The sequence below is a fragment of the Artemia sp. Qi Xiang Cuo genome, chromosome 6 (genome assembly GCF_049724085.1).
Source record: "Artemia sp. Qi Xiang Cuo chromosome 6, ASM4972408v1, whole genome shotgun sequence".
Taxonomy (NCBI): Eukaryota; Metazoa; Arthropoda; class Branchiopoda; order Anostraca; family Artemiidae; genus Artemia; species Artemia sp. Qi Xiang Cuo.
This window is the reverse complement of record NC_142799.1, coordinates 56,362,058-56,381,163: the sequence shown is the minus strand read 5'-3', so window position 1 is coordinate 56,381,163 and position 19,106 is coordinate 56,362,058. Positions and strand designations below refer to the sequence as shown.

The 19,106-nt window shown below is 30.8% G+C and overlaps 1 protein-coding gene across 2 annotated transcripts in view; it reads right to left on the bottom strand.

The window, feature by feature from the left end:
- Nucleotides 1-17,902, bottom strand: part of LOC148951413 (cell division control protein 42 homolog) — a 145,949-nt gene extending 128,047 nt beyond the window's left edge. The window contains exon 1 of one of the 2 annotated variants that reach the window (XM_089090864.1): nucleotides 17,767-17,902. The gene's annotated coding sequence lies outside the window, so the exon portion shown is untranslated. The remainder of the gene's footprint in view (nucleotides 1-17,766) is intronic. The other variant, XM_089090866.1, reaches the window with a different exon arrangement.
- Nucleotides 17,903-19,106: the final 1,204 nt, after the last annotated feature.

The window sequence follows — 19,106 nt, the reverse complement described above, 5'->3', positions numbered from 1 at the left end:
ACAATGCATGCCAGAATATAGAAAAACTACTCTCATTATCCTTTGTGAAACACGGTGGGTGGAGAGGCACGATGCTGTTAACCGCCTTGTGGAGCTCTGTAAGCCAATTTTAGAAGCACTGAAAGAGCTTCAATAAGGAAACGCGAATGCTAAGACTTCCGCAAAGGCCCATCAGTTAACAATCTCAATGCAGCAAGGACAGTTTCTGACCAGTTTATTCGTAGCAAAAGAACTCTTTGGTCTTGCGTTGCCACTGTGTAAAGTTCTTCAAGCTGTTGACTGTGACTTGGCGCTTGCATGCGACCACATTAAAATTGTGGTGCAGACAGTGTGGGCCTACGCGAAGACGCAGATTCTTCGTTCGACTCGTTGTATTAAAAAATTAAAGTTTTTGCCAGAGATCTGAAGATAAAATTGACGTTACAAAGAGTTGGTCGTTGTCAAAACGACCACTATGACATCGGTTAGCCATAAGAAGCGTACAGAGCTTCCATATGCATTTCATTCATGGACTATTTCATGTCAGAACGCAAAGCTAAATTTACGGTGCACTGTGCGATTTTGACAACTTTAACCGGCTTAATACCAGCAAACTTAGACAAAAAAAATTGTATGATGCACAAATCAGTGAGAATATTAATATTTACTCTGACCCCTTACCAGAGCCAGATGCCCTAAGAAACGAACTGAAATTGTGGAAAACAAAGTGGCAGAACGTTAACAACAAAGAAAGACACAATTGGAGAAAACATAATTTTAGATAGAAGTCCCCATCCTATAACTTTCCAAATGGGAGTCCACGAGACGAACCTTTGATATTGTCAATAGAAAATACTAATTATTGTTGCGGAAGTGTGAGATACTGAATAAGGCACGTATTAAGAGAACGAGGTCTTCTGGCATCCATCCACAAGTTTCTGATAGGCAAGGGAGTATCCAGGATTTTTTATCACGGGGGGGGGGGGCATAATAAAACTTATAAAGTGCATCTAAAATTTGTTTACGTGCAGTTTTGGTACTTTTTTATGAGTTGGACGAAAGTTGAGGGGGGGGGGTTAAACCCACTAACATCCCCCCTGGATACAGTTCTGCTGTTAGGTTCCTTATATTTCATATAATGTCTTATCATTTTAATATAACGGGTTTACTATTCATGTTTTTTTAAGTTGACCCCCTCCCCCATAAGGAGATTGAGGCATAAATGACTTGGGTCGCTGCATAAGTGTGTTCTAATGGTTTCTAAATACCACATCACTCATTATTTGGGGTCCAAACGAAGAGAAAAATCCAAAGGCATTACAGGAATAGTTATCAATGGTAAACTATTCCAATTCATTTTGATCTAGTGAATTATAAAGTGCAGACTTGTGAACCCACTTCGCCCATCAACATCTTATATTGACCCAAATTTCAAATTTTACGGATCACCACTCATAGGTATAAAAAGCATCGCTAAGCTCTCCAATTGAACTTTTCCTATTCTAGCACCAGGGCCGTATCCAAGATTTTCTTCTTTTTTTTGGGGGGGGGAGGAGGGTACAAAAAGATTTCGTTCGGGGGGCGGGAGGGGTGTTTATAAAAAAATTTAAAAGGCATCAAAAATTTGATCATATTCATTTTTGTTATGTTTTTGCGAGTCGGACAAACATTTCGGGGATAGGGAGCTCCAACCCCCTAACCCCCTCTTCCTTGAATACGGACATGTCTAGGAGCACTCAAATTTAGATACGATCTTCTTTATCATCTTTATTTTCAGTTATATTATAGTTTCGTTGTAGAAAAGCAACATTTAATTAGGCTCATTAGCCAGATCTTCCGAAATAACTCCTGTTTACGTGCATGACTGCAGGCATTATTATATGCAACTCTATGCATATCTTCACTGTCACACCTAAGGGTCGCTTCTGAAATCATCACTGTTACGCGAAAAGACATATCTGACGTTTTGAACTTTCTAAAATAAGTAGCAAACAGCTTTCGGTAATTAACTCAGAGTTGATTTTACGGGGGACAGAGGGTTCACTTGCCCCGGGCACAGAAATCTTAGGAACGCAGGATTTCAAATAGATAATCTAAAGATTTTAATCATTTTGTAATTTTGAAATCTTATATTAATTAAAATAAAGTAGAGGGCGCAGTTAATAAATGAAAACAGTTGATAAATTATTAATTAATTATTAAAATGAATTAAAAAATAAAAATAACCAATTAATATTATTTAAATAATACGAACTAAAATAAATAAATTACAATAATTAGTCTATTCATAGTTTAATAATTTAAACAGTAAATTAAAAGAATAATTAAAAAAATTATTTAACTAATCAGTTGAAAATATTTTGTTAATAAAAAAAAAGTGTTATTAAAATTTGACTTCAAAATTCGTGAGAAACAGGGGGGGGCGCTAATCAAGATTTTACCCTGGGCACAAGAGAGGCCAGAACCGCCGCTGAATTAGCTCAAACGTGTGAAAATGTCACATACAACGCTTAAGCGTAACAGCGACGAAATGGGCATACTTCTAAAATAATTGCCAAAAACTGTCTGCTAGGATCTTCTCAAAGGGATCAACATGACAACGCTTGTTCAATCAAATTTTTATTCTCCTTATCCGCAACCAGCAGGTTATGACCTGATATTTAGGAGGATAATCTCAATGTCAGATGCAACTTATAGGAATGACAGTAGCAATGTTATAATGTCGTTTCTTCTTCTTACCACCACGTGTTGCCAAGGCAGTATCCAAGGGAGAGGTTAGGGGGATTTGACCCCCCCCCCCGCTCCCTGAAAATTTTCCTGACTTGTAAAAACGTAACAAAATGCATATAAACAAATTTTTAATGTATTTTTTAAAGTTTTTTGTAACCATCCCGGAAAAATAACCCTCTCCCCGAACAAAAATCCTGACTACGGCCTCGCGTCTTGCAATTACTACTCAAAATTTTCAGGTTTTTTTTGGGGAAAAATCCATTTCAGAGATGCTGTTTGAGTGAGGGCAAATGAGACTATACCCCTCCCCACACTATAGAACCATTCAATGAGGTATATACTAATAATGAATTTTATTACTTAAAAGAGTTGAAAAGTAGGGGTTCCTTGTATAAAAACTGTTTCTTCTATGGCAGTGTGAAGCATTTTAGTAAAGATTTGCATATTTTCATACTTATCTTGATCCTGCCTATCTTCGTTAAAAGAGCCGACACAGCATTTTATTCTCTTCTATTTTTCCTTCAGCGACAATTAAAGCTCATTAGTTACCTTAATCTATCTCAATTATGTTGAAATTCAAAAGAATGATTCCTCTGCAATCAATTATCATTGCTGTCTTTATAGCAGCCTGTTGAATTATAGGCTAAACATACATGACGTAGCCAAACTGTGGATAAACCTCTGCGGCAATAAAATCTGAGAAATTGATTTAGGCTATAATTTGTAGAGGACAAAATGTTATTGCAAAATGGCCTGAGCCAAAAAGAAGGAATGTTTCCTGGATTATTAAATAAAAAAAAACAAAACAAAACAAGTTTCTTCGACTGAAAGTAAGGAGCAACATAAAAACTTAGAAGGAACAGAAATTATTCCGTATATCAAAGGGGCTGTCCCCTCTTAATACCAAGCACTTTACACTAAAGTTTGACTCTTTGTCACAACTCTACTTTTTAATATAATAAAAATGTTCCATTTTTTAGAGTTCCGGTTACTATTAAGCCGCGAGTAGTATCGTCACAGGCCCTTCAAACGGACCAATACCCACTACTCCTTTCTTCCAATTGCTTAACGGCACAAGAAGAAGATTTAACGGCGCAAGAAGAAGATTTAACGGCACATCCCTCTGTTGGCGACCAGGTGCTGCAATTTTAGGTTAAATTCCAGTCATCGTAAAACTCCCGGATGCTATAATATAATTACTTGTAGTGTGGTCGGGATAATAGGGAAATCAACAAGGGGAGCTTGTAGCCCCTCGAACGTTTTTCTAGGCAACATTTCATGCGCATTTTTCATCACGCGATACACCCCCTTTGAATTTCTGTGACAAGCTCTCTGATATCACGGAAGCCTTAGAAAAATTGGATTTTAAACGGTACCCTGTGACGTCACGAAAAACAGAAGGAAAAAAGTATTGGATTTCAAGCGCACAAGTAGGGGAATTAACACAGGGAAATTAACATAAGGAAGTAGCATTGAGTTTCTACAACAGTCCTATGGGATAACGGAATCTATAGGAAAAATAGTATTAGATTTCAAGTTCACTAGCAAGGAAATTGAAACAGAGAAATTAACATAAGGAAATAGCATTGGATTTCAAACGCACAGGTATGGAAATTAGCATAGGGAAAATAGCATTGGATTTCAAATCCACAGGTAGGGAAACTAACAAAGGGAAATTAGCATAGGGAAATTAATAGAGAATTTCTGGAAGTCAGATAAGTAGAGATAACAACCCCTTAAGCCCTTGCACCTGTGCAATACGGTTACCGGTTCTACTAAAGGGGACACAGTTGCCAAGACTCCATGACACACCCCTCTGGACTCCAATGACGTCATGACATACCCCGTTTCAAACGGAGAGATCTAATATGCTTGACACAATTTTATGTAGCCATGCATCAGGAACCCATGGGGGAATCCAAGCTTGTAACGTAACAACAGCTCACACCTTACGTAATTATTATACAACACTGTCACATAATACTTTTTTTCCGCCTGAAACCCCCAAAGCATTTTTCTTCTTCATTAACTTAATGGCGGTACACACTTTATGTATGGTCAGCACATCTTACGCATGGACGGCGCATCCATCACTGCCAGATAGTACCATTTTGAAATTTTTCGCCCCAAAAGCCTCAAGACATTTTCTTTTTTTGGCGTTTCTTTTTTCGCTCGAAACACCATTCATATTTTTTCTCTTTTTTTCTTTTTCTGTAGTTCTTTTAGTTTTGATTTTCAGTTTGGTTTTAGTTTAGTTTTAGTTTAGAGTTTTAGTTTAGTTTTAGTGTAGAGTTTTAGTTTAGAGTATTAGCTTTGAGTTTAGTTAGAATTATAGTTTAGTTTAGTTTTAGTTAAGAGTTTTAGTTTAGTTTAGTTTTAGTTAAGAGTTTTAGTTTAGAGTTTAGAGTTTTAGTTTAGTTTTAGTTTAGTTTAGAGTTGTAGTGTAGTAATAGTTTAGAGTTTTAGTTTAGAGTCTTAGCTTAGAGTTTTAGTTAGAGTTATAGTTTAGTTTTTTGTTTAGAGTTTTAGCTTAGAGTTGTAGTTTAGATTTTAGTTAAGAGTTTTAGTTTAGAGTTTAGGGGTTTAGTTTTAGTTAAGAGCTTTAGTTTAGAGTTATAATTTAGTTTTAGTTTAGAGTCTTAGCTTAGAGTTTTAGTTAGAGTTATAATTTAGTTTTTTTTTCGTTAATTAATTTAGTTTAGAGTTGTATTTTAGTTTTAGTTAAGAGTTTTATTTTATAGTTTTAGCTTAGAGTCTTAGCTTAGAGTTTTAGTTAGAGTTAGAGTTTAGTTTAGTTTTAGTTAAGAGTTTTAGTTTATAGTTGCAGTTTAGTTTTAGTTAAGAGTTTTAGTTTAGAGTTGAGAGTTTTAGTTTAGAGTCTTAGCTTAGAGTTTAGTTAGAGTTATAGTTTAGTTTAGTTTTAGTTAAGAGTTTTAGTTTAGAGTTATAGTTTAGTGTCAATATAGAGTTTTAGCTTAGAATCTTAGCTTATAGATTTAGTTAGAGTTATACTTTCGTTTAATTTTAGTTAAGAGCTTTAGTTTAGAGTTGTAGTTTAGTTTCAGTTAAGAGTTTTAGTTAAGAGTTTTAGTTTAGAGTCTTAGCTTAGAGTTTTATTAGATTTATATTTTAGTTTTTGTTAAGAGTTTAGTTTAGAGTTATAGTTTAGTTTAGTTTTGGTTAAGAGTTTTAGTTTAGAGTTGTAGTTTAGTTTTAGTTAAGAGTTTTAGTTTAGAATTTAAACTTTTAGTTTAGAGTCCTAGCCTAGAGTTTTAGTTAGAGTTATAGTTTAGTTTAGTTTTAGTTAAGAGTTTTAGTTTAGAGTTGTAGTTTAGCTTTAGTTAAGAGTTTTAGTTTAGAGTCTTAGCTTCGACTTTTAGTTAGAGTTATAGTTTAGTTTTAGTTAAAAGTTTTAAATTAGAGTTATAGTTTAGTTTTAGTTTAGAGCTTTAGTTTAGAGTCTTAGCTTAGAGGTTTAGTTAGAGTTATAGTTTAGTTTTATTTAAGAGTTTTAGTTTAGCGTTGTAGATTAGTTTTAGTTAAAAATTTTAGTTTAGAGTTTTAGTTTAGAGTCTTAGCTTAGAGTTTCAGTTAGAGTTATAGTTTATTTTTTGTTAAGAGTTTTAGTTTGGAGTTGTAGTTTAATTTTAGTTTAGAGTTAAGAGTTTTAGTTTAGAGTCTTAACCTAGAGTTTTAAATGGAGTTATATTTTAGTTTTGTTTTTGTTAAGAGTTTTAGTTTGGAGTTGTAGTTTAATTTTAGTTTAGAGTTTTAGTTTAGAGTCTTAGCCTAGAGTTTTAAATGGAGTTATATTTTAGTTTTGTTTTAGTTAAGAGTTTTAGTTTAGAGTTATAGTTTAGTTTTAGTTTAGAGTCTTAGATTAGATTTTTAGTTAGAGTTATAGATTAGTTTAATTTTAGTTAAGAGTTTTATTTTATAGTTGTAGTTTAGTTTTAGTTAAGAGTTTTAGTTTAGAGTAGTTTTAGTTTAGAGTCATAGCTTAGAGTTTTAGTTTGAGTTATAGTTTAGTTTAGTTTTAGTTAATACTTTTAATTTAGAGTTGTAGTTTAATTTTAGTTTAGAGTTTTAGTTTAGAGTCTTAGCCTAGAGTTTTAAATGGAGTTATATTTTAGTTTTGTTTTAGTTAAGAGTTTTAGTTTAGAGTTATAGTTTAGTTTTAGTTTAGAGTCTTAGCTTAGATTTTTAGTTAGAGTTATAGTTTAGTTTAGTTTTAGTTAAGAATTTTATTTTAGAGTTGTAGTTTAGTTTTAGTTAAGAGTTTTAGTTTAGAGTAGTTTTAGTTTAGAGTCATAGCTTAGAGTCTTAGTTTGAGTTATAGTTTAGTTTAGTTTTAGTTAAGACTTTTAATTTAGAGTTGTAGTTTAGTTTTAGTTAATAATTTTACTTTAGAGTTTAGAGTTTTAGTTTAGAATCTTAGCTTAGAGTTTTAGTTAGACTTATAGTTTACTTTAGTTTTAGTTGAGAATTTTAGTCTAGAATTCTTGTTTAGTTTTAGTTTGGAGTTTTAGCTTTGAGTTTTAGTTAGAGTTATAGTTTAATTTAGTTTTAGTTAAGAATTTTAGTTTTAGAGTTTTAGTTAAGAATTATCATTAGAAATAATTCTCCGTTGTGAAATTTTCCACACAAGAAGATTCCCGTTGGAGGGGAGAGATTTTGGAAAAATTTTCAACGTAGAGGGGATTTTTGGTATGAATTAGAAAACGATGATAAATAAAGTTAACTGCAAGTATTTTTTCGAGTAAGATTATGCTCAGAAGAATTTTTCGTATCCAGAATAGTGAATAAGATTTTTTGGGGGGAGGGGGCGTTTGAAGTGAAAATGAACTTTTACGAGGGCAAATTCATGGGGCAAGTATTTTACGCGGGGGAACTTTCATTGGGGGAATTTCCTTTGAAAATATTACCATGAATGGGGAGGTGTGTGTCCCGGTACAATTCGAAAAACGATCAGAAATTAAATTTTCAGAAAAACTATTTTTTTTCAATTGAAAGCAAGGAGCAAAACTAAAACTTAAAAAACAGAAATTATTACATATATGGCGTGCTTCCTCCTCAATACCCGCTCTGCACGCTAAAGTTAGACTTTTTTTACAAATTCTTAAAGAGGGACTCCTGAAACACAACGACCGTTTAATTACAATTATTAACTTTTTTAAAGTGGTTAAAACTTGAGCATGAAGAGAGGCGTATTGAAGAAGAGGCAGCCTATAGACGGAATGATATCTATTCGTTTAAAAATTTAATGTTGCTCCTTACTTTCAGTTGAAAAAATTTTTAGCTTTTTAAATTTAATTATCATAAAGATAGATAACTTGTAACTTCTTAAAAATACATTTATACAATTAATTAAATTTCTTAATTAATAGTGTATGACCTTGAGAGTATGCTAAACATTACTGATTTTCAGGGCAAGTTCATTCAAATTTTCAAATAAGAACTACCTTTAACCCACCCTCTAGATCAAGAAAAAATTCCGTTTGCAAGCATTTTTATTGAAACATAACTTGTTTTGGTATTCTATTGGAAAAAAAAGACAGTAAAAAATATCCCCCTCCGAATTTTCATAAATTAGTGCTCATGGTCATTGATTTTCACTGCGAAGGACATATATTAAAACCTAGTATATGGCATAATCTGCAGTACCTGCAAATATTCATCTAGACCTGTGAACGTTTAACACATAAAAAATTACTTCAAAATATAATTTAAGCATTGGAGATTCACCTCCCATATGCCATCTTCTGTTCAAAGTACCAACTCCATAACTCGTAATTAGAAGACCCATATATTCGATGGATGTCTTTAAATCCATGAAAAAACCCAAAACAAGAGACATTCAAGCCTTGTGAGGTATTTTCTAATTACGACACCACCTTCTTATCAGGTTATAAAAAACGAGCTATGTTACGTGAGCTCTTAAACATACCCGTTTTCGACAAGTAAACATTTTTGTCTGCAATTGATATGGCCGCATCAAACCTGCTTCTAACATGCCACAAAGTGACTGATTCTATTTTCGACCGACCCGAGTTATAGTTTAGACTTGTATTTTATTTAAGAGATTTAGTTTAGAGTTTAGAGTTTTAGTTTAGAGTTTTAGTTTAGTTTAGTTTTAGTTTAGAGTTTTAGTTAGAGTTATAGTTTCGTTTAGAATTTTTAATTTAGAGTTTAGTTTAGTTTTAGTTAAGAGTTTTAGTTTAGAGTTTTAGTTTACAGTCTTAGCTTATAATTTTAGCTAGAGTTTTAGTTTAGAGTTGTAGTTTAGTTTTAGTTAAGAGTTTTAGTTTAGAGTTTTAGTTTAGAGTCTTAGCTTAGAATTTTAGTCTCTGTTATAGTTTAGTTTAGTTTTAGTTAAAAGGTTGAGTTTAGAGTTTTAGTTTAGAGTTTTAGTTAGAGTTATACTTTAGTTTAGTTGTAGTTAAGTGTTTTAGTTTAGAGTTGTAGTTTAGTTTTAGTTAAGAGTTTTAGTTAATAGTTTTAGTTTTGAGTTCTACTTTAGTTTTAGTCAAGAGTTTTAGTTTAGAGTTTAGATTTTTAGCTTAGAGTTTTAGTTAGTGTTATAGTTTAGTTAGTTTTAGTTAAGAGTTTTAGTTTAGAGTTGTAGTTTAGTTTTAGTTTAGAGTTTAGAGTTTTAGTCTCGAGTCTTAGCTTCGAGTTTTTAGTTAGAATTTTAGTATAGTTTAGTTTTAGTTAATATTTATAGTTTAGAGTAGTAGTTTAGTTTTGGTTAAGAGTTTTAGTTCAGAGTTTTAGTCTAGTTTATTTTTAGTTTAGAGTTTTAGTTAGAGTTATAGTTTAGTTTAGAGTTTTTAATTTAGAGTTTAGTTTAGTTTTAGTTTAGAGTTTAGGGTTTTAGTTTAAAGTCTTATCCTAGAGTCTTACATAAAGTTATAGTTTAGTTTAGTTTTAGTTTAGAGTTTTAGTTTAGTTTTAGTTAAGAATTTTAGTTTAGAGTTTTAGTTTAGAGTCTTAGGTTAGAGTTTTAATTAGAGTTATAGTTTAGTTTAGTTTTTAGTTAAGAATTCTAGCATAGAGTTGTAGTTCAACTTTAGCTAAGATCTGTAGTTTACAGTTTAGTTTATATTCTTAGATTAGAGTTTTTAGTTAGAGTTATACTTTAGTTTAGTTTTAGTTAAGAGTTTTAGTTTAGAGTTTAGTTTAAAGTCTTAGCTTAGAGTTTTAAGTTTAAGAGTTCAGTTTTAGCTTAAGAGTTTTTAGTTTAGAGTTTAGAGTTGTAGTTTAGAGTCTTACCTTAGAGTTTTAGTTAGAGTTATAGTTTAGTTTAGTTTTAGTTAAGAGATTTAGTTTAGAGTTGTAGTTTTGTTTTAGTTAAGAGTTTTAGTTTAGAGTTGTAGTTTAGTTTAAGTTTAGAGTTTCAGTTTAGAGTTTAGAGTTGTAGTTCAGAGTCTTAGCTTAGAGTTTTAGTTAAAGCCAAGACTCTAACTAAAAAGTAAAACTAACTAAAACTAAGCTAAACTGTAACTATAGCTAAAACTCTAAGCTAAGACTCTACACTAAAACTCTAAACTAAAACTCTTAACTAAAACTAAACTATAACTCAAACTAAAATCTCTAAGCTAAGACTCTAAAACTAAAACTCTAAACTAAAAATCTTAACCAAAACGAAACTACAACTCTAAATTAAAACTCTTAATTAAAACTAAACTAAAGTATAACTCTAACTAAAACTCTAAGCTAAGACTCTAAATTAAACCTCTAAACTCTAAACTAAAACTCTTAACTCAAATTAAACTAAAACTATAAACTAAAACTCTTAACTAAATACCAAACTAAACTCTAAATTAAAAACTCTAAACTAAACTAAAACTCTAAAACTAAAACCAAACTAAACTATAACTCTAACTAAAATTCTAAGCTAAGACTCAAAAGTCTAAACTCTAAACTAAAACTCTTAACTAAAACTAAACTAATCTGTAAACTAAAAACTCTAAACTAAAACTCTAAACTAAACTAAAACTCTAAACTCTAAACTAAAACTAAACTATAACTCTAAAGTATAACTCTTAACTAAAACTAAACTAAAACTGTAACTCTAACTAAAACTCTAAACTAAAAGTTTAAGCTCTAAACTAAAACTCTTAATTAAAACTAAACTACAACTCTAAACTAAAACTAAACTATACTAAAACTCCAACTGAAAACTCTAAGATAAGACTCTAATAAAACTCTAAACTCTAAACTAAAAGTCTGAACTAAAACTAAACTACAATCAAAACTAAAACTCTTAACTAAAACTAAACTAAACTATAACTTTAACTAAAACTCTAATCTAAGACTCTAAACTAAAACTCTTGACTAAAACTGAACTATACCAAAACTCTAACTAAAAACTCTAAGCTAAGACTCTAGACTAAAACTCTAAACTGTAAACTAAAACTCTTAACTAAAACTAAACTACAACTATAAACTAAAACTAAACTAAACAATAACTTTACCTAAAACTCTAAGCTAAGACTCTAAACTAAAACTCTTAACTAAAACTGAACCAAACTCTAAATTAAAAACTCTAAACTAAAACTCTAAACTAAAACTAAACTAAACTAAAACTCTAAACTGAAACTCTTAACTAAAACCAAACTAAACTATAACTCTAACTAAAACTCTAAGCTAAGGTTCAAAACTCTAAACTCTAAACTAAAACTCTTAAATAAAACTAAACTAAACTCTAAATTAAAAACTCTAAACTAAAACCTTAAACTAAAACTAACTAAACTACAACTCTAAAGCATAACTCTTAATTAAAACTAAACTCTAAACTAAAACTCTAAACTCTAAACTAAAGCTCTTAACTAAAACTAAACTAGAACTCTAAACTAAAACTCTTAAATAAAACTAAACTGAACTATAACTCTAACTAAAACTCTAGGATAAGACTCTAAACTAATTCTCTAAACTAAAACTACAACTCTAAACTAAAACTCTTAACTAAAACTAAGCTAAAGTATAACTCTAACTAAAACTCCAAGCTAAGACTCTAAACTCTAAACTTTAAACTAAAACTCTTAACTAAAACTAAACTACAACTCTAAACTAAAACTCTTTACTAAAAACTAAACTAAACTATAACTCTTAACTCTAAACTAAAACTAGGCTACAACTCTAAACTAAAACTATTTACCATAACTAAACTAAACCATAACTCAAAATAAAGCTCTAAGCTAAGACTCTAAACTAAAATTCTAAACTCTAAACTAAAACTCTTAACTAAAACTAAACTACAACTCTAAACTATAACTCTAAACTAAACTAAAACTCTAAACTCTAAACTAAAACTCTAAACTAAAACTAAACTACAACTCTAAAGTATAACTCTTAACTAAAACTAAACTAAAAATTTAATTCTAACTAAAACTCTAAACTAAAACTTTAAGCTCTAAACTAAAACTCTTAATTAAAACCAAACTACAACTCTAAACTAAAACTAAACTACACTAAAACTCTAACTGAAAACTCTAAGATAAGACTCTAGACTAAAACTCTGAACTCTAAACTAAAACTCTTAACTAAAACTAAACTAAACTATAACTTTAACTATAACTCTAAGCTAAAACTCTAAACTAAAACTCTTAACTAAACTAAACTAGAACTCTAGATTAAAAACTCTAAACTAAAACTAAACTATAACTCTAAAGCATAACTCAATAAAACTAAACTAAAATTATAACTCTAACTAAAACTCTAACTAAAACTCTAAGCTCTAAAATAAGACTCTTAACTAAAACTAAACTACAACTCTAAACTAAAACTCTTGACTAAAACTGAACTATACCAAAACTCTAACTAAAAACTCTAAGCTAAGACTCTAGACTAAAACTCTAAACTGTAAAGTAAAACTCTTAACTAAAACTAAACTACAACTATAAACTAAAACTCTTAACTAAAACTAAACTAAACCATAACTTTACCTAAAACTCTAAGCTAAGACTCTAAACTAAAACTCTTAACTAAAACTGAACCAAACTCTAAATTAAAAACTCTAAACTAAAACTCTAAACTAAAACTAAACGAAACTAAAACTCTAAACTCTAAACTAAAACTCTTAACTAAAACCAAACTAAACTATAACTCTAACTAAAACTCTAAGCTAAGGTTCAAAACTCTAAACTCTAAACTAAAACTCTTAACTAAAACTAAACTAAACTCTAAACTAAAACCTTAAACTAAAACTAACTAAACTACAACTCTAAAGCATAACTCTTAATTAAAACTAAACTATAAACTAAAACTAAACTACAACTCTAAACTAAAGCTCTTAACTAAAACTAAACTGAACTATAACACTAAATAAAACTCTAAGATAAGACTCTAAACTAATTCTCTAAACTAAAACTACAACTCTAAACTAAAACTCTTAACTAAAACTGAACTAAACTATAACTCTAACTAAAACTCTAAGCTAAGACTCTAAACTAAAACTCTAAACGAAACTCTTAACTAAAACTAAACTACAACTCTAAACTAAAACTCTTAACTAAAACTAAACTAAACTCTAAACTAAAACTTTAAACTAAAACTAACTAAACTACAACTCTAAAGTATAACTCTTAATTAAAACTAAACTATAAACTAAAACTAAACTACAACTCTAAACTAAAACTCTTAACTAAAACTAAACTGAACTATAACTCTAACTAAAACTCTAAGATAAGACTCTAAACTAATTCTATAAACTAAAACTACAACTATAAACTAAAACTCTTAACTAAAACTGAACTAAACTATAACTCTAACTAAAACTCTAAGCTAAGACTCTAAACTAAAACTCTAAACGAAACTCTTAACTAAAACTAAACTACAACTCTAAACTAAAACTCTTAACTAAAACTAAACTAAACTCTAAACTAAAACTTTAAACTAAAACTAACTAAACTACAACTCTAAAGCATAACTCTTAATTAAAACTAAACTCTAAACTAAAACTCTAAACTCTAAACTAAAGCTCTTAACTAAAACTAAACTGAACTATAACTCTAACTAAAACTCTAAGATAAGACTCTAAACTAATTCTCTAAACTAAAACTACAACTCTAAACTAAAACTCTTAACTAAAACTGAACTAAACTATAACTCTAACTAAAACTCTAATCTAAGACTCTAAACTAAAACTCTAAACGAAACTCTTAACTAAAGCTAAACTATAACTCTAAACTAAAATTCTTAACTAAAAACTAGGCTAAACTATAACTGTAACTAAAACTCTAAGCCAAGACTCTAAACGAAAACTCTAAACTCTAAACTAAAACTCTTAACTAAAACTAAAATACAACTCTAAACTAAAACTCTTTACTAAAACTAAACTAAACTAAAACTCTTAACTCTAAACTAAAACTAGGCTACAACTCTAAACTAAAACTCTTTACCAAAACTAAACTAAACCATAACTCTAAATAAAACTCTAAGCTAAGACTCTAAACTAAAATTCTAAACTCTAAACTAAAACTCTTAACTAAAACTAAACTACAACTCTAAACTATAACTCTTAACTAAAAACTAAACTACGACTCAAAACTAAAACTCTAAGCTAAGACTCTAAACTAAAACTCTAAACTATAACTAAACTAGAACTCTAAACTAAAACTCTTAACTAAAACTAAACTAAACTAAAACTCTTAACTAAAACTAAACTAAACTAAAACTTAACTAAAACAAAACTAAACTATAACTCTAACTAAAACTCTAAGCTAAGACTTTAAACTAAAACCCTAAACTAAAACTCTAAACTCTAAACTAAAAGTCTTAACTAAAACTAAACTATAACTCTAAACTAAAATAAACTAAAACTAAACTGAAAATTTAAACTTAAAGAACTATAGAAAAAGAAAAATATTAAAGGTGTTTCGAACGAAAAATGAAACACCGAAAAAAGAAAATGTCTTGAGGCTTTTGGGCGAAAAATATTAAAATGGTATTATCAGGCAGTGATGGATGCACCGTTCATGTGTAAGATGCGCTGACCTTACATAAAGTGTGTACCGCCTATAACTTAATAAAGAAGAAAAAACGCTTTTGAGGGTTCTGACGAAAAAAAGTATTACGTGACAGTGTTGCATAATCATTACGTAAGGTGTGAGCTGTCGTTACGTTACTAGTGGGGATTTCCCCACGGTTTCCTGATGCATGGTTACATAAAATTACTTCAAGTATATTGGTCCTCTCCGTTTGAAACGGGGTGTGTCATGACGTCATTGGAGTCCAGAGGGTGTGTCATGGAGTCTTGGCAACTGCTTCCCCTTTAACAGAACCGGTAACTGCATTGCACATGTGCGAGGGCTTGAGGGGTTGGTAGCTCAACTTATCTGACTTCCAGAGATTCCCTATTAATTTCTCTATATTAATTTCCCTGTTTTAATTCCCCTACCTGTGCGCTTGAAATCCAATGCTATTTTTCCCATGGCTTCCGTGACGTCAGAGGGCTGTTGTAGAAACTTAATGCTAATTCCCTATGTTAATTTCCCTGTGTTAATTCCCCTACCTGTGTGCTTGAAATCAAATACTATTTATCGTATAGCTTCCTTGACGCCATAGGGCTGTTGTAGAAACTCAATGCTAATTCTCTATGTTAATTTCCCTTTGTTAATTCCCCTAACTGTGCGCTTGAAATCCAATGCTATTTTTCTAATGGCTTCCGGGACGTCAAAGGGCTTGTGTTATTTACTGAAAGAATTTCTCTAATACAGAACATTAGGAATTTCTTCTTAGTTCTCTGGGTTAGAGCGCGTTCCATTGGAAGAGAATGACCTTTCGAGTCCTGGCGGGGTCAAGAACTATAGAAAAGGAAAAAAAGGGCTTGTCATAGAAAAACAAAGGGGTTTGTCGCGTGACGAAACATGCGCTTGAAATCTCGCCTAGAAACACGTGCGAGGGGCTAGGAGCTCCCCTTGTTGATTTCCCTATTATCCCGACCACACTCCAAGTTATTATATCATAGCACCCGGAAATTTTGCGATGACTGGAATTCAACCTAAAATTGCAGCATCTGGTCGCCAAAAGAACATTGCGCCGTTAAATCTTCTTCTTGCACCGTTAAATCTTTTTCTTGTGCCGTTCAACAATTGGAAGAAAGGAGTAGTATGCTCCTTATTTACAGTTCGGTACCACGAAATGTTTGATAAAAGTAGAATTAAGAAAGCATGAACTAGAAGCTGAAAAAAACTATCAAATAAAAAAAGTATATCTAAAAAAGCAAATCACTCTTATCTTCCGCAGTTTTTCTCTTTTTTTCCTTTTTCCCATTTCTTTTTTACCTGAAAAAGAAAAACACTTAGTGGATGTCTTTCCCGAATTACGTGGGTTATCTCTGATTTGCCATAATGTAATTTGGTATGGGGTAGGGGTGAACTGCTCCCCCCCACTCTGAAACTCAGCGTCTTCAAAAATTTTGTCAAAACTAAGATAGGCTTAAAAATTCAAGCATCAAAAAAAAAAACAGAACAGTTTTCTTTACTATACATTTGTCGTTATCGTACTATATGGCTTATTTTTAATTTTTCAATTGGTAATTTTCACTTGACTTGGGAAAATCAGCTCCAACAACTCCGATTGGTAATATTTGAGGTAATATATATATATATATATATATATATATATATATATATATATATATATATATATATATATATATATATATATATATATATATATATATATATATATATATATATATATATATATATATATATATATATATATATATATATATATATATATATATATATATATATATATATATATATATATATATATATATATATATATATATATATATATATATATATATATATATATTACCTCAAATATTACCAATCGGAGTGATGAAATCAAATTTTCATTCTGATGAAATCAAAATTTGTTCCACAGAATTCCAAGTTACCACCTAAAGTACTGTGGCTTTACACTTAATGGGTTTGGCATAGTCCTGCGTTCAAACGAAGGACTCGAAATTATTTCAGTGGTTTTGGACCCCGTCTTAAAACGGGGCCCGGCTTATCCCCCGTGGAAAATTGACCTCCCTGGGAAATAAGGAATTTCCGAACAATCCACCTATATTCAAAGTATAGGCAGAATATGATTTGTAGAATACTCTATAGTATTTGTTTTTACATTCTCTTCTTTTTTTGCGTTTCTGGAGGGTTGAGTAAAAGTTTATCAAAATTAATATTTGATAAAACATAAATAACGAAACTAATTTTGCTAACTTATTTGATTAGCATATTTCCTTTAGATGTGGTCAGCCAAGGCAAATTTACAAATTGGGGTTGAGTTTAATGGGGTTAACTTGAATGGGGGTTTAGGTACAATAAACAAAACATTGTTTTCCCTCAAAATGCAGCCCAAAAAAGGCCCAGAAAAGAGCAGAAAAGTGTTTCTTTTCTGCTATCCGACCCTACTCTAACCCCAATCATATGGAGTCAAAATTTTAAATATACGTTTTATTCAAAAACTTTTGGCCGGCAACCTTTTTTGGCTCCAGGGCAAAATCAACCACAATATGAATATTAAAGAAATGTTCAGATCAGTGATATTTCCATTTTGAAACGGTCTTTTAGTGAATAATGAGAAAAAATTCCTAAAGAAATAGGCCTAATTATACTGCACTTTTAAACTTTAATTATTATCATAAAGACAAAAAAAACTACCTGTTCTAAACACATATTCTAAACCATATATTATGCCTGTATTTCAGAATTTAGGTAGAATATTCCGATATTCCTTATTTTTCATTATTTTGAATTGTCATACTTTCTCCGTGGCTGCTCAATTTTAAATGTGAGGGGATTTTAGACGGGGGAGTGAGATCATTTTCCGCAGGAGAATATTCTGCATGGGGGAATAAGCCTGTCACCCTTAAAACTGGGTTCAAATTTGTAAAACTCACAAAATAGACAGTGCTATTACTCATACAGTTCGTTTTTTTATCTTTAAAATGAGTTCAAATTTGCTGTACTTTCAGTTTCGAACTCAGTTCAAGGCCAACGTCTTCAAACCAAAGTCTTCATACACGAATTCATCACTTACCTGTCGGCAATTGATAAAGTCTTTTGAAAACGTACTGAAAAAAGAAAACTCGCTCAGGGGATATTTACAAATCTAGACAAATCAGTGACGGCACTATTATTCCACATTTGCATAAAAGTGACTTGTTCTTACGAAAGACTAGAAATCAACACTGTCTCTCGAGTCAATTTGTAGCGGAGACGAGCTTAAATGACAAATAAAAATATTGATAATAATGCGCCGTCTTTATCACGCAGATGGAGTGGTTTCCAATATGGGCTTTCACTTTACTTCTTTGACAGAATTTGAAAGTTTGCATAAAATAATAATTATTTATGGGCACCCTCGGAAGTTTCTTGGGGGAGGAGGCCGGGTACTTCAATTTTCAGGCCACAAATATTGAAACTTTTCTTGCAACTCTTGAAGCTCTGGGATATATTTGTCTTGGTACTTATTTAGTAGCCGATAAACACGCGAGAAGTGAAGTTTCGTTAATGATAGTGAAAGAAAACAAAATAGGATTAAATACGTAATGTAACCTAACCTAGGTTCCCTCTTTTTGCCCATTTAACCGAAAAAAACTAAAGTTTAAATATCTTTCACAGAGTGAGCAATACCTAATCATGCAGAGGAAACCTGTTTTTCATTACGATCTTTAATATTCTATATGTGGTTCTTCTCGCGTGTTCATTGGCTACTAAATAAGTACGTTTGTCTTCCATGGATGGGAGGATTACCCAATTTAAAATTGGCGAGGCAGCTTTAAAGATGCAATGTTTTTTTTACGAGATTCTTAAAGGTTTATTTTTGTGCGCTGCATACGGAAAAAAAGAATTTTTTGTACGAAAGTAAAGATTGACGTTAAGCTTGAAACGACCATATTTTGTCCCAAAATTGGGGAGTTTGGTCCTCTCGTCAGAAAGCGATATTCATCACTATCACGATGACCCGTTACATAATGTGTTCTGTCAAGTGTCATTGCTTTAAAATATAAGACTTGAAAGAGCAAAACATTTAGGTAATATTTTTTTTTACTCAGTAAATATATTAAAACATTAGTAAGTACCTACGGAAATTTTTCTTTAAGGTGGATCTACTCCATTTCGATGTAATGCTATTTTCCTATCTTAAACAATGCTCAACGTCTATTTCAGGAATTGGTATTTTTTAGTAAGAAATTTCATGTATATGCTCGTAAACATGACCAAAAATATTAATGAACTATTTTTCCCAAAGATATCATTGGTAATTAAATAAAAAATAAACTGTCACATCCACTCCTTTTTCTAAAAAGCCCTATTTCAAGATCATATTATTACTACTACTAACAACTCACCGCAGCTCAAGCCGCCTGAGGCCAA